A 12367-nucleotide genomic window follows, 5' to 3' on the forward strand; every position below is an offset into this window, starting at 1 on the left:
AGACGGCCATACGAGTCGACATGCCTAAGGAAGGTGATAATATCCTAAAATTCAGTAACCACAAGAACCAAATGTCTGTGCCTTATATCATATACGCCGACTTCGAAGCCTTGGTGGTGGGGGATTCCCCCAGTGGTGCCGCCGGTAGCTTTACCCACAAAACACACGAGCATAAAGCCTGTTCGTTTGGATACATTGTCGTCCGTTGTGACGGGGAAACGAAAGCCCCGGTAGTGTATAGGGGCCCTGACGCGGCTGAAAGGTTTCTAAAGTGTTTGCAGGAGGAAGAAAAAATTATTAGGAATGCATTGTATAGAATCGCTCCCGTGCGTATGACCCGAGTCGACAGGCTAGCTCACGCTAGTAGCACTAACTGTCACGTGTGTGACTCACCACTTAACGGTGATTCGGTGAGAGATCACTGCCACATAACTGGTAAGTATAGAGGCGCCGCTCACAGCGCGTGCAACCTCAAGCTTAAAATCAACCCTAAGACAATAAACATCCCCGTTGTCTTTCACAACTTGAGAGGGTACGACTCACACTTGATCATGCAGGCCATCGCGAAAATCGATGGTAATATAACGTGCATCCCCAACAACATGGAGAGATACATCTCCTTCAGCTTAAACGGACTTAGGTTCATTGACTCGTTTCAGTTCCTCCTGTCGTCACTCGACAGTCTGGTCAAGGCCAACAATACCTTCCCTATCACCGATCGATACACAGACGCCGAGACTAGACCCCTGCTTATGAGGAAGGGTGTATACCCCTATGAGTACATGGATAGTTGGGTTAAGTTCACCGAGACCAGACTACCCCCTATTGACTGCTTTTATAGCAAGCTGAATGAGGCGTCCGTCTCACGAGATGATTACTCGCACGCGACTAACGTATGGAATAAACTGGGTTGTAAGAACCTGGGTGATTATCACGACCTGTACTTGAGGACAGATGTACTGCTGTTAACCGACGTGTTTGAGACGTTTAGGCAGACGTGTTTCAAGCAGTATAAACTCGACCCCGCATGGTATTACACCAGCCCAGGTCTGTCGTGGGACGCCTTGCTTAAAAAGACCGGAGTTAATTTGGAATTGCTCACAGATTACGACATGCACCTATTCATTGAGAAAGGCTTGCGAGGTGGGATTTCCATGGCATCCAAACGATACGCGAAAGCAAATAATCAATACGTGAAAGGTTACGATCCTAACAAGCCAACCAATCACATTCTCTACCTCGACGCAAACAACCTGTACGGCTGGGCCATGAGCCAGTATCTACCTACAGGGGGATTCGAATGGGTACCCCACGTTGATGTTATGGGGGTTGCACCAGATTCGAACAAAGGTTATATCCTCGAGGCTGACTTAGAGTATACCAAGGAATTACACACATCGCACAACAGCTACCCCCTGGCCCCCGAACGTATGAGGGTTAACCCAGACTGGATGTCTGAGTACCAACATAACTTGTTAGGTGGGCGTGTGACAGACGTTGAAAAACTCGTGCCTAACTTAATGAATAAGACCAAGTACATCGTTCACTATCGCAACCTACAGCTGTACCTGTCGTTGGGTATGAGGCTGACCAAAATACATAGGGTGCTCATGTTCGACCAGAGCCCATGGATGGAGCCCTACATCAGAATGAACACAGACCTACGAAAAAAAGCCACCAGTGATTTTGAGAAAAATCTCTACAAGCTCATGAACAACTCGGTGTTTGGTAAGACTATGGAGAACCTGAGGAAACGCGTGACCGTGAAGCTGGTTCGGTCGAGTGAGGAAGACAAGCTCAGGAGATTGATAGTCAGTCCTGCATTCAACCGTAGTAAGATATTCACAGACAACCTGGTTGCCTTACACATGAAGAAAAGCCACATAAAATTCAACCGGCCCGTTTACGTGGGGATGAGCATCCTCGATTTATCCAAACACCTGATGTACGACTTTTACTACAACGAGCTCAAGAAACAGTACGGTGACAGGTGTGAAGTGCTGTACACTGACACGGATTCCCTGCTGATGGAGATTCGAACCGAGGACGTGTACGAGGACATGAAAAAACACCTCGATTTATACGACACCAGCGACTACCCTAAGACCCATGCCATACACAGTACGGTAAATAAAAAGGTCCTAGGTAAGATGAAGGACGAGTGTGCTGGAACACCCATAGCCGAGTACATAGGTTTGAGACCTAAGATGTACTCCATACTGAAAGCCGACAATAGTGAGATCCGGAAGGCTAAGGGGGTTAAGAAGTATGTGGTGAAACAACACATCAAACACGCCAGATTCAAGGAAGCCCTGTTCAAGACCCGTACCTTTAGGCATAAAATGAACACACTTAGAAGTGATGGACATAAGATATACGGACTGACTATAAACAAGACGTCCCTGTCGCCTATGGACACGAAACGTTGGATAGCTATTGATGGGATAAACACATACGCGTATGGACATGAAAAAATTTGAGGCTATTTACTACAGCCCGCGTGGGTACTGGAAAGGAGCTAGCGCAGTAGATAAGCTAGCTAAAATAGCGCGAGTACCCCCGGAGGAAGCCAAAGCGTGGCTTGAAAAACAAGCCCTGTGGCAGATCTATTTGCCGGCACCACGCTACGTGCCTAGAAGGAGGTTCGGTATTAACATACCTAATAGCGTTCACCAGGCAGACCTACTGTTCCTACCCCACGACAAGAGGTACAAGTATGCCTTAACCGTAGTGGACGTAGCCAGTCGTTACAAGGAAGCCGAACCCTTGACCACGAAAGATTCGGCCCAGGTAGCCAGAGGATTCGAACGCATATACAAACGCAGTCCGCTGACGTGGCCAACAGAGCTGCAAGTTGACCCCGGACGGGAGTTCATGGGTGCCGTGTCACAACTGCTAGCCAAACACGATACAAAGGTCAGGCGTGGCACGGCTGGAGCCCATCGCAGCCAAGCCATAGTTGAGAGATTTAATAGGACTTTGGCTGAGCGCTTGTTCGGCCATCAGTATGCTAGGGAGATGGTCACCCCTGGAAAACGATCGACTGAATGGGTCACGAGGTTACCCAAGGTGGTGTCGGCAATCAACCATGAAGTCACCCGTCTCACCGGTAAGAAACCGGCAGACGCTATCAAACTAAAATCAATAGTTGCAGAGTCGGCCGCTCCATTGCGTGGGAAGGAGAAACAGATACCAGATAGGGCCCTAGTGAGGTATCTATACCAGCCGGGGGAACACGAGGGTGATAGCCGTAAGCGGGCCACCGATCCTATATGGTCAGTCAAAACTTACAACATAGATAAAGTGGATATGAAAGCCGACGAACCTAACTTGTACTACTTGAGGGATGGGCCGGGTAGGGGGTTTGTAAGAGAAGAATTATTGATCGTACCGTACGGCACAGTGTTACCTCCTACCAACACACGGTAAACGTGACATAGGCACGCCAACTTTTTTGTAGTAGGGGTAATAGTAGCAAGAGCTAAGGTCCCAACCAAAGCCTTATTTACTAAATAAGGCTTTGTACAGACTTTTCTTGAAAGTGGTCCAGAACCCCCATTGTATATACTACTGCGCTGACCAATTTGCGGTCTGCTTTCGTAATTAGACCGTTGGCGAGAAGCATTATTCGCTCCGCATCAGTGCCCCTTTAAACCAGGGATAATCTACAACGTATATACTCTATATAGTCTCCCTGGTTAAACACAACTGAAGTTGTGTACAAGTCAAGTGCGTTGGAGCATGACGAGGCACATGTTAATTGGTACAAGTGGTAAAGAAGGCAAGCGAGTGACATATCCCTGCTGTTAGACCATCCCTGCTACTATGTATGCTTAAATTGAAAGCTCTTTACTTCTATTATATGAATAAAAAAAAAGAAGATGTCATACAGATATAGAGAAAGTAGAATGAAGACAAAATATCATTATTTGTTAACAGTATTGTGATGCAGCACATTCGGACAGTTACAACTTATCACTCACAGTTAGTTCAATTTGAACTTACTAAACGGTTTACTATGCTTGACATACATACAGTATGGTTCAAAATTATTGAGAATAGCTAAAGCATTTCATATTATTAAACGAGAACAAATCAGATAAAATTGAATGTATTGTGAAAGTGAACTGACCTTTTCATGTTGTGTAGGTAACAATTTAATATTTTATCAAGTCTCCTTGAGCTTCACGGCACAGTCTAAGACGGGTAGGCATACTTCCTATCAGAGAGGTTAGTGTTTCGTGAGTTATGCTGTCCCAGTATCGGACCACTTCTCTCTTCATGTCTTCAATTTTTGTCAACCCCTTTTGATTCACACATTCCTTCATCATCCCCCAAATGTTCTCAATGGGATTTAAGTCAGGACTATATGCAGGAAATGGTAATGCAGTCACATTTTTCTCCTGAAACCACTGCTTGGCATGTTTTGCGGTGTTTAGGATCATTATCTTGCTGCAAAATCCAGTCATTTCCATAAAACACATGTGCACTTGGAAGGAGAAAATTATCTAATATGTTAGTGTAGCGTTGACTTGTCAGATTTCCCTCAAACACACACAGCGGAGTCGTTCCTAATAAGGATATCCCTCCCTATACATGAAACTTTGGGCTGTATTTAGGTTGTCGATACAACGGTACTGACGCAGACTTTGTCCATATTTTCGCATTATTGGGATATACCCATATTGAGCTTTCATCAGTAAAAATCACATTTTCCCAGTCAAAGTTTTCATGTGCCAAACACCACTCAACACGCCTGTCTTTATGTTCTTGTTTCATGAGAGGAGAAGGAATTCCAGTCTTTTTTCTCCCATCCAAGATCAATCAAATTTCTTCTAACTGTAGATTTTGATACAACTGTTGATCCCCTTTCTATCATTTCATACCTGATGTTGGAGATGCTTGCCCTTTGCTTTTTAGACGCTAAAATTCCCATCCGGACACGATCTGAGAAGTCCAATTTTCTGGGTCTCCCTGCTCCTTTCTGGTGCCCAAAATCCTTTCCCTCTTTAAAATTCTTCCTAATGCTATACACAGTAGAAAGAGGAGTTCCTGTTCTCTCTGCCAATGTATTTACATCATCAATTCCTTGATTACACAACTCAAAAATCAACCTTCTTTTATCTTCAGCAGACATTGTTGACAGTGCTGAGGAAAATGACGTCTGCTACAAATTCAGGGGAGGTAACTCTAATTGTACTATACTCAGTAGGCCAAGATGAGTTCCTCCCTTATACCATTACTTAGTTTTAAGTATCAGTGAATCAGTTGAGGTGTTAGGATAGCTCAAAGTAAGAAGAAAAATTCTCAATAATTATGAACCAGACTATATACCTAAAGGAGCTAGCTCTCGGCGACTGGCTTCTGTTTACAACTGTACACGCCCTATGATGGAATAGTTAATGTGGATGTGGACAGGTTCAAATAGGACGGGAATAGTTTAAATGTGGCAGGGGCATTCAAAATGTATTCATGTAATGCCATCGTCAATACCCATTATCCAATCACCCCGATGATTTTCAAATAACATGGTTCAATCAACTAACATCCTCATTAAGTGAGGTTATGTCAATACTCATTAACCAACCCCCTTTGTCATTTTCAAATGATGTATTTCAATATCGACCAGTCAACAATAGGTTATTACATATCTATTGATAAGCTTAAAGGCCAAAGACCTTGGTCACATAGGGTCATGGCACCTTGATGAAGGTGACGTCATAATCTTAACCAATCAGAAGTCACGATACATCCTACCTGATGACGTCACTCGCATTGACCAATCAGAAGATATCTATTATAGCATGACGTAAGATTGAAGGTCAAAGGTCACTGTGACGTCAGTCATTCTATTTTTAAAATGATGTCATTGCTATTTTTAGACGGCCCCTGCGGCTCCTGTGCCAGAACGCCCACTTTATTATCATCGTCACTCTCATTGACCAGTCCGAAGATATCTATTTTTAGCCTGACGTAAGATTGAAGGTCATAGGTCACTGTGACGTCAGTCATTCTATTTTTAAAATGATGTCATTCCTGTTTTTAGACGGCCCTGTGGCTCCTGTGCCAGAACGCCCATTTTGCTATCATCAAGTAAGACCTCTTTCTAAGTCTCGAAGAGAGTGTTATGGGTAGTGTGTTAGTGTTTTTTCAGCCTGTCCAGCATCTATCCAGTCATTGTTTAGCGACAGTAAAGTTAATGTTTAGCTTCTGATATTCTTGCATTGTTTGGATTGACAATTAAAGAAGAGTATAAAAAAACTTTGGAATTTAAGAACAAAAGACATTTCGAAGGTCCTAGATCAAGGTGAAACTTTTAAATCCCCAACCTCCAATAACTGAATATTATAAGACCTCTATGTTCTTTACATTCCTAATTATACCTTGCAGGTTTCATTTGTCATAACCAAGTCACTCGTAATCTAAATACTTCATTTATATATACTAGAAACGTAATTTGCTGATTGTTATTTAATAGCATACTAGAAACATGAATTGCTGATTGGTGTCATGTGTAATAGATACTTTTATTTATGGTACTTTGTAGATTTGGTACTTCAATCAACAAAAACCTTTCTCAGTATGCTCAAAATTTCTTTATCCGAATGGATATGGGCATGTGATGTAGTTATGCTGTACTTGTGTTTCAGTTTTTACACACAAAGTTCACAACATCATGTTTTAACAACAATTAGTTGTCAGGAATGTATTACCATATAATGTAAGAAGCAGCACTTAAGTTGCTGCGTTTTTAGCTTTTGGGCTCTGGAATTGTCAAGGAACAGTTTGGTACAGAAGTTTCTAAAAGGCACTTGGACTATAAATTATTGATAAATCAGCTAAATAAGCTAAATAGCCTCAGTTCCCAAGTCCATTCCAGTAAGTGATGATGAATCTTTGTGTTATTCAAAGATAAGGCAGGTCCTAAAACCTGGTAAGATGATGAAGACTGTTCTTGACTCTTGATAGAAAATACTGACAGTTCTTGAATTCTGTTGAGTGAAATGATGACAGTTACAGAGGCCTGTTAGATACTGGTGCTTTTCTCACATTAAGCTGCAAATAGTGTATGCTTAAATAACACAAACATTCTAGAGTCAATATTTTATGTAATATTTATTATAACAAATACAAACTGATCACAGTGCATACCAAGTTTGTAATGGTCTAGACAGAAGTGGAGACAACAGAATGCGCACAGTATTTGAACAAAGCACACCATGATCAATTCTGTAACAACTTTCTGTAACAACTTTCTGTAACAACTACTGTCTTTATCTGTCTATCATGTGTATTGTGCAACATAAATCTAATTACAACTTTTGAAATCCCATGATCAAACTTGTTGTTTGTAACTCAAACATCCTCGATCCATTTAAATACCATGAATGGATTTGTGGGGATTTGTTCACCAAAATGGTCACATGGGAGACTCATTGAAGAGGTGTGCATTCCTTATGTTGTGGTAAACTAGTTAAGGCAGCTTCATAACACATGCAGATGCACCTGTGACAACTGCGGGGATGTGTTCCCACTTTTACATCCACTTGCAGACCCATCAAAAGGCTGTGTTGACACATTTAGTGTCTTCTGTTACTATATTATGGTGACATCAAAGGTGCTAAGACATGTACACTCTCCTTTGACATAATATGAAGACAGTAATGGTGTGCTGACACAAGTTGGCCTTCCTGTTAAATTCTGTAGGGACTGTAAAGGTGTCTTAGCTCATGCTACACAGCAACACTTGGAACATAACAAGTGAAACCAGGGCTATTGTCATAACAAGCTTCTCTAGTTTCCATGTATATTCTGGATTTAAGGTCAAGAGAGTGAAGTTTATTACATGTCATTACTCCATTAAACATTTCTTCATGAAACATGTATACACATAATACACACAAGGCTTGCATTGGACTGGTGACGTTACTATTCTGGATTATAGTTTTTGTGAGGAGGTGTGCTTGAATGTAAGGCTTCTTTCCAGAGCCGTATTTGTGAAACTTTGCATACACATCAGACAGCAATACACAAGTTTCGTTTGATATTCAAAATGTATGGACAGTATTTATGTTTCTAACTATTTGGGGAAGAATTGTAATTCATGAGCTGTTTTACATTTCTTCAAATCTATGAGCACATCCGGCATGTACTAAGCTGCTGCCCCGAACATAATCATTTCATATTGACATAACATAGCTTGAGTACTGTTTTGTGTTGTTCATTAACACAAAACCATGGAGATGGCTTTATCTTCTGGATGTAATTTAAAGAAAGATTTAATTGTTTAATTGCTATATAATACCACACCTGGCAATATTTCAGCTTCATGAAGCTCATCTGGAAGTAATTGTCTATAAAAGACAATCCAGTGATTGATATTGTGAGCAATGATCAATGCCACCAGCATACAAGGACAACTATCAAACAAGTCACCTTACTTAGACACTACTCTCTTCAGATCAGCATATTTCACTGGGGATTTGAAATTCCCACGGAGTGCCTGTGATTAGTAGCATATTCTACACAAAATCTGATCTATGGATAAGCAAACAACTATACAGTATAAGTAACATTCTATGTAAACATGCATTGAATTCAGGAAACTTTCACAAGAAAGACAACAGCATGTGATGTGACAATTCACTGCTACCTCAGGCGATCAGCACAATATTGTGACAGGTCACTGTTGCCATGTGATCAACACAGTGTTGTGACATGTAACTGTTGCTAGGTGATCCACACTATGTTGTGACAGTCACTGTTACCAGGTGATCCACACAGTGTTTTGATGGGTCACTGTTGACAGGTGATCAACACAGTTTTGTCAAAGGTCACTGTTGCCAGAGGATGAACACAGTGTTGTGACAGTCACTGTTGTCAAGTGATCCACACAATGTTGTGACAAGTCTTTTTTTATCTGTCTTTTATGTATTGAAAGAATGCTATATTTGGTGTATCTAATATAATAATATGATATATAATAATGATGAGCTGTGTTTTGGCACTTATTGCTGTGTTACTTCATACTGTTTGCTGCTGCCATCCTTCTATATAGGTGCCTCTGCTAGCAGCACTTGTGTGTTGTTGTTTGTATGTTATTTACAGAACACTGTCTATAAGTTTCTTCATCTAATGAACTAGAAAATGGTTTAGTTGTGTATGTTCAGCTGACTGAACACCAGGGGCAAAGTAATGGCATCTGTCACTGAGGTAGGTAATGTACTAATACAAATAAATAGTGGCTGCTGTCATGCAGAAACACTTGAAATTAAATGTAGCTATGGGACAGTACATTGTTGAGCATGAAATAATTTCCAAGTGTCACGGCACTTTATTTCTGCACAGCAAAGCTGACAACAGAAGTGGATGAGTTGCAAGATACTCACTGCTAGTTTTTGATTTGAGATTATTAAAGCCTAGATCAAAATATACCTTGGTTGTATGAAAACAAGGTTAAGGTCACCAAAACTGACTGGTGTCTGCATAATCTCCTAATGTTAATCTCTCTGTTACCAAATTTGAAGATACTGGGAATGATAATTCATGAGATACTGCGTTGACAAAAATTGTGATGTACGTACAGATGTTGCTAAATACATAGTCCCCAACTCTGCGTTGCGGTGGGGGACATCAAATTAAGCAGTCAGGCCTTATCATATCAATATTTTACATTCATACGAAATTAAGATGGTGAAGAACTGTCATAATTGACATAATTTACATTTCTTCCAGTTTCTACAACCAATCCGCATCTGAACCTATGTTAGGACTACCTTTTTCATTCACAGAAAATGTAATTGATTAAACGCTACTTGGCAGCATTGACATTTGTCATTTTAGTGCTGTGCCCCATTATTTTGAAATAAAGAGGTTCATAAATAAAATGAGCATACATTACATTTTTACTGTGATGGTTGTAATACATATATGTACAGCTAGATGTGTTGGAACTTGTTTACTAGTGGCACCACTGTGTCCATTCTTTAAATTTTAATATAAATTTCAGATACTGTTACACTGTAGCACTTTGAGCATGCCTTATTGTATGAATAATACCGTGCATCACAAAAATTATTATGAAAGCCAGGTAGAAGAAACGTGATGCATGTGATATAATGTACACTCTCCTATGCACACGTCAAATCACTTGAACATTCATGCAAGAAATCATAAAAATAGTTTCAGTATAACGGTTACAGTGACTGTATTACCAACACTTGCAGAAAGAGAAATGGCAATGTCAGATGATGTAAGATTCATTACATACCCCACACTTCTGGGACATATTCCACATAGTACAACTGACAAATACAAACTGACATGTTTCATAAGTGATTAGATCAAATATGCACCAAACAACCAGTATTGTGGAACTGATATTCTCACTATATAGTCAAATCTTAAAATATCAACTAAGATTGGGACATTGCAAATAAGTAATTACATTCAAGTGTTTTTGCAACAATAATAATATTCTACTATTTCTAATATTGTTGCTTTATTGGTTGTAAAATGTCCTCATATTTGGCAGCTCAGAAGGTAATAACAAACAGGCAATTAGAATCGTGCCAGAAACTTTCCAGTCAGCTATACCAATGACATTTTCAATATGGCTGCCATTACCATTGTGTGGATCATAATTCATAAATGTATGAAAACATCTTATAAATACTGCTGTTTCCTACAATGACATAATTCTATACTTCATTGACCCAGTGGTTCCTAACAATGTGCAAACAAATGTAGTGGCATGAGATTTGTTTGCACATTAGGATTAGGACCAGTGGCAAAAATATCCCAAAAGTGTAACATATGTTATCATTCACAACACATGTTGAATTCCCATCTATACATGCACTGTTGGGGTGCAGGAGGACATTATGGCAGTTAAATGTCACAATATGCAAAAAAATGAATCATGTTTTTGTGCATATCAGTGAATATCCCAATGATACGTGAATGAATGGGTGAAGATAGATGTTTTCAACAAGGCTAGCTTTGGTGGTAAAGTGAAAAAGGTGATCAAAAGAACAAAGGTTACACACATTCTCATATCAGTGATTTACAGTTCCCCTTTATTGAAATTTATTGTTCAAATTAATTCCCCCACCCCCTGTCCTCTAACATATCTTTACAAAATTGTTCCATCAGTATTTTCAATCGAGATGATGCTTTCGCTTCCCACACCAATTATTGACAAGCTATCTTCAAAATGACTGAATAGTGCAGCACCACTCCCTTACAAGACATGTTACAAGATGATGACTGCCATCTCTTACTGCACATGGGTTGTCCTAGACATTTTTGAACCACTGTGTTTGTGGCACATCAGCCACAGATACAACATACTGCAGTGAAACAAACACATGTAATCATGGGCCATGACAGGCATAATTATGGTGGAAAACCATGCAGCAAAAAACTGGCCTGTATGTATGATTAGCACATTCAGTGTTACATGTGGATGGAGAAATCTCAAATCAATCAAGATACAATCTGTGGAAACTGTTGATAGTAATTATCAGGGTGTCACAGTTATAAGTTAAAGTAAGGAAATGTACAGTGAACATTGCTCAAGGTTGGCGGATACACACTGAGTCATACATAACAATTCAAATAAACATTAAACAATGAAAGGATACCTTATTTGCTGTTCAGAAACATATGGTACACATGTCACAGCATGTAGTGTTGGGACTGCACTGCAAGTAAATGAAGCGATACACTTCCACATAGCCAGTGTGGACTGAGGTAGTGGTATTAAGCAGTCTGTGACAGAATTATGCAAGAACAAGAAAAAGGTAATATATCACCATACATATAATGATAGAATATGAGTCAAGTTTACACCATGACATAGTATTTCAGTCACAGGAAATGTGCTTTATGAAGTGTGGTATCAAAGAGGAATATATTCAATTCATTCTACAATCACAGAATAGACTTCCCCATGGACTAAGTGATTGCTAAATAGGTCACTGAGAGACAGGTAGTGGATAGAAGTGGAGGATACACTGATGAACTGTCATTACCACATAAATTACACAGCCACCATAACATGTTTCTGCAGTAGGTAGTGGAAATACATCTAGGAGTGTGACAAAACTTGTTGAGACCATCTTAAACACTGCCTGTTTTGTGACCACTGTTGATAATGTACATCAGTGGGTGTCTTTGTATAAGTAGTATCATTTAGGTTACAGACTACAGGTAGGACAAATATGGTCAGGCAGCAATGTGGAAACAGTAAGGAATGCATGTGAACAAGACTGACTCCCCAAACAATTCAGACCTGCTGAACTTTATGCACCAATGACAATTACCCTTACACACATTCCACAACACACATGAAACATAAATGTAC

Source organism: Haliotis asinina, chromosome 14, assembly GCF_037392515.1.
Source record: "Haliotis asinina isolate JCU_RB_2024 chromosome 14, JCU_Hal_asi_v2, whole genome shotgun sequence".
NCBI classification, from domain to species: Eukaryota; Metazoa; Mollusca; class Gastropoda; order Lepetellida; family Haliotidae; genus Haliotis; species Haliotis asinina.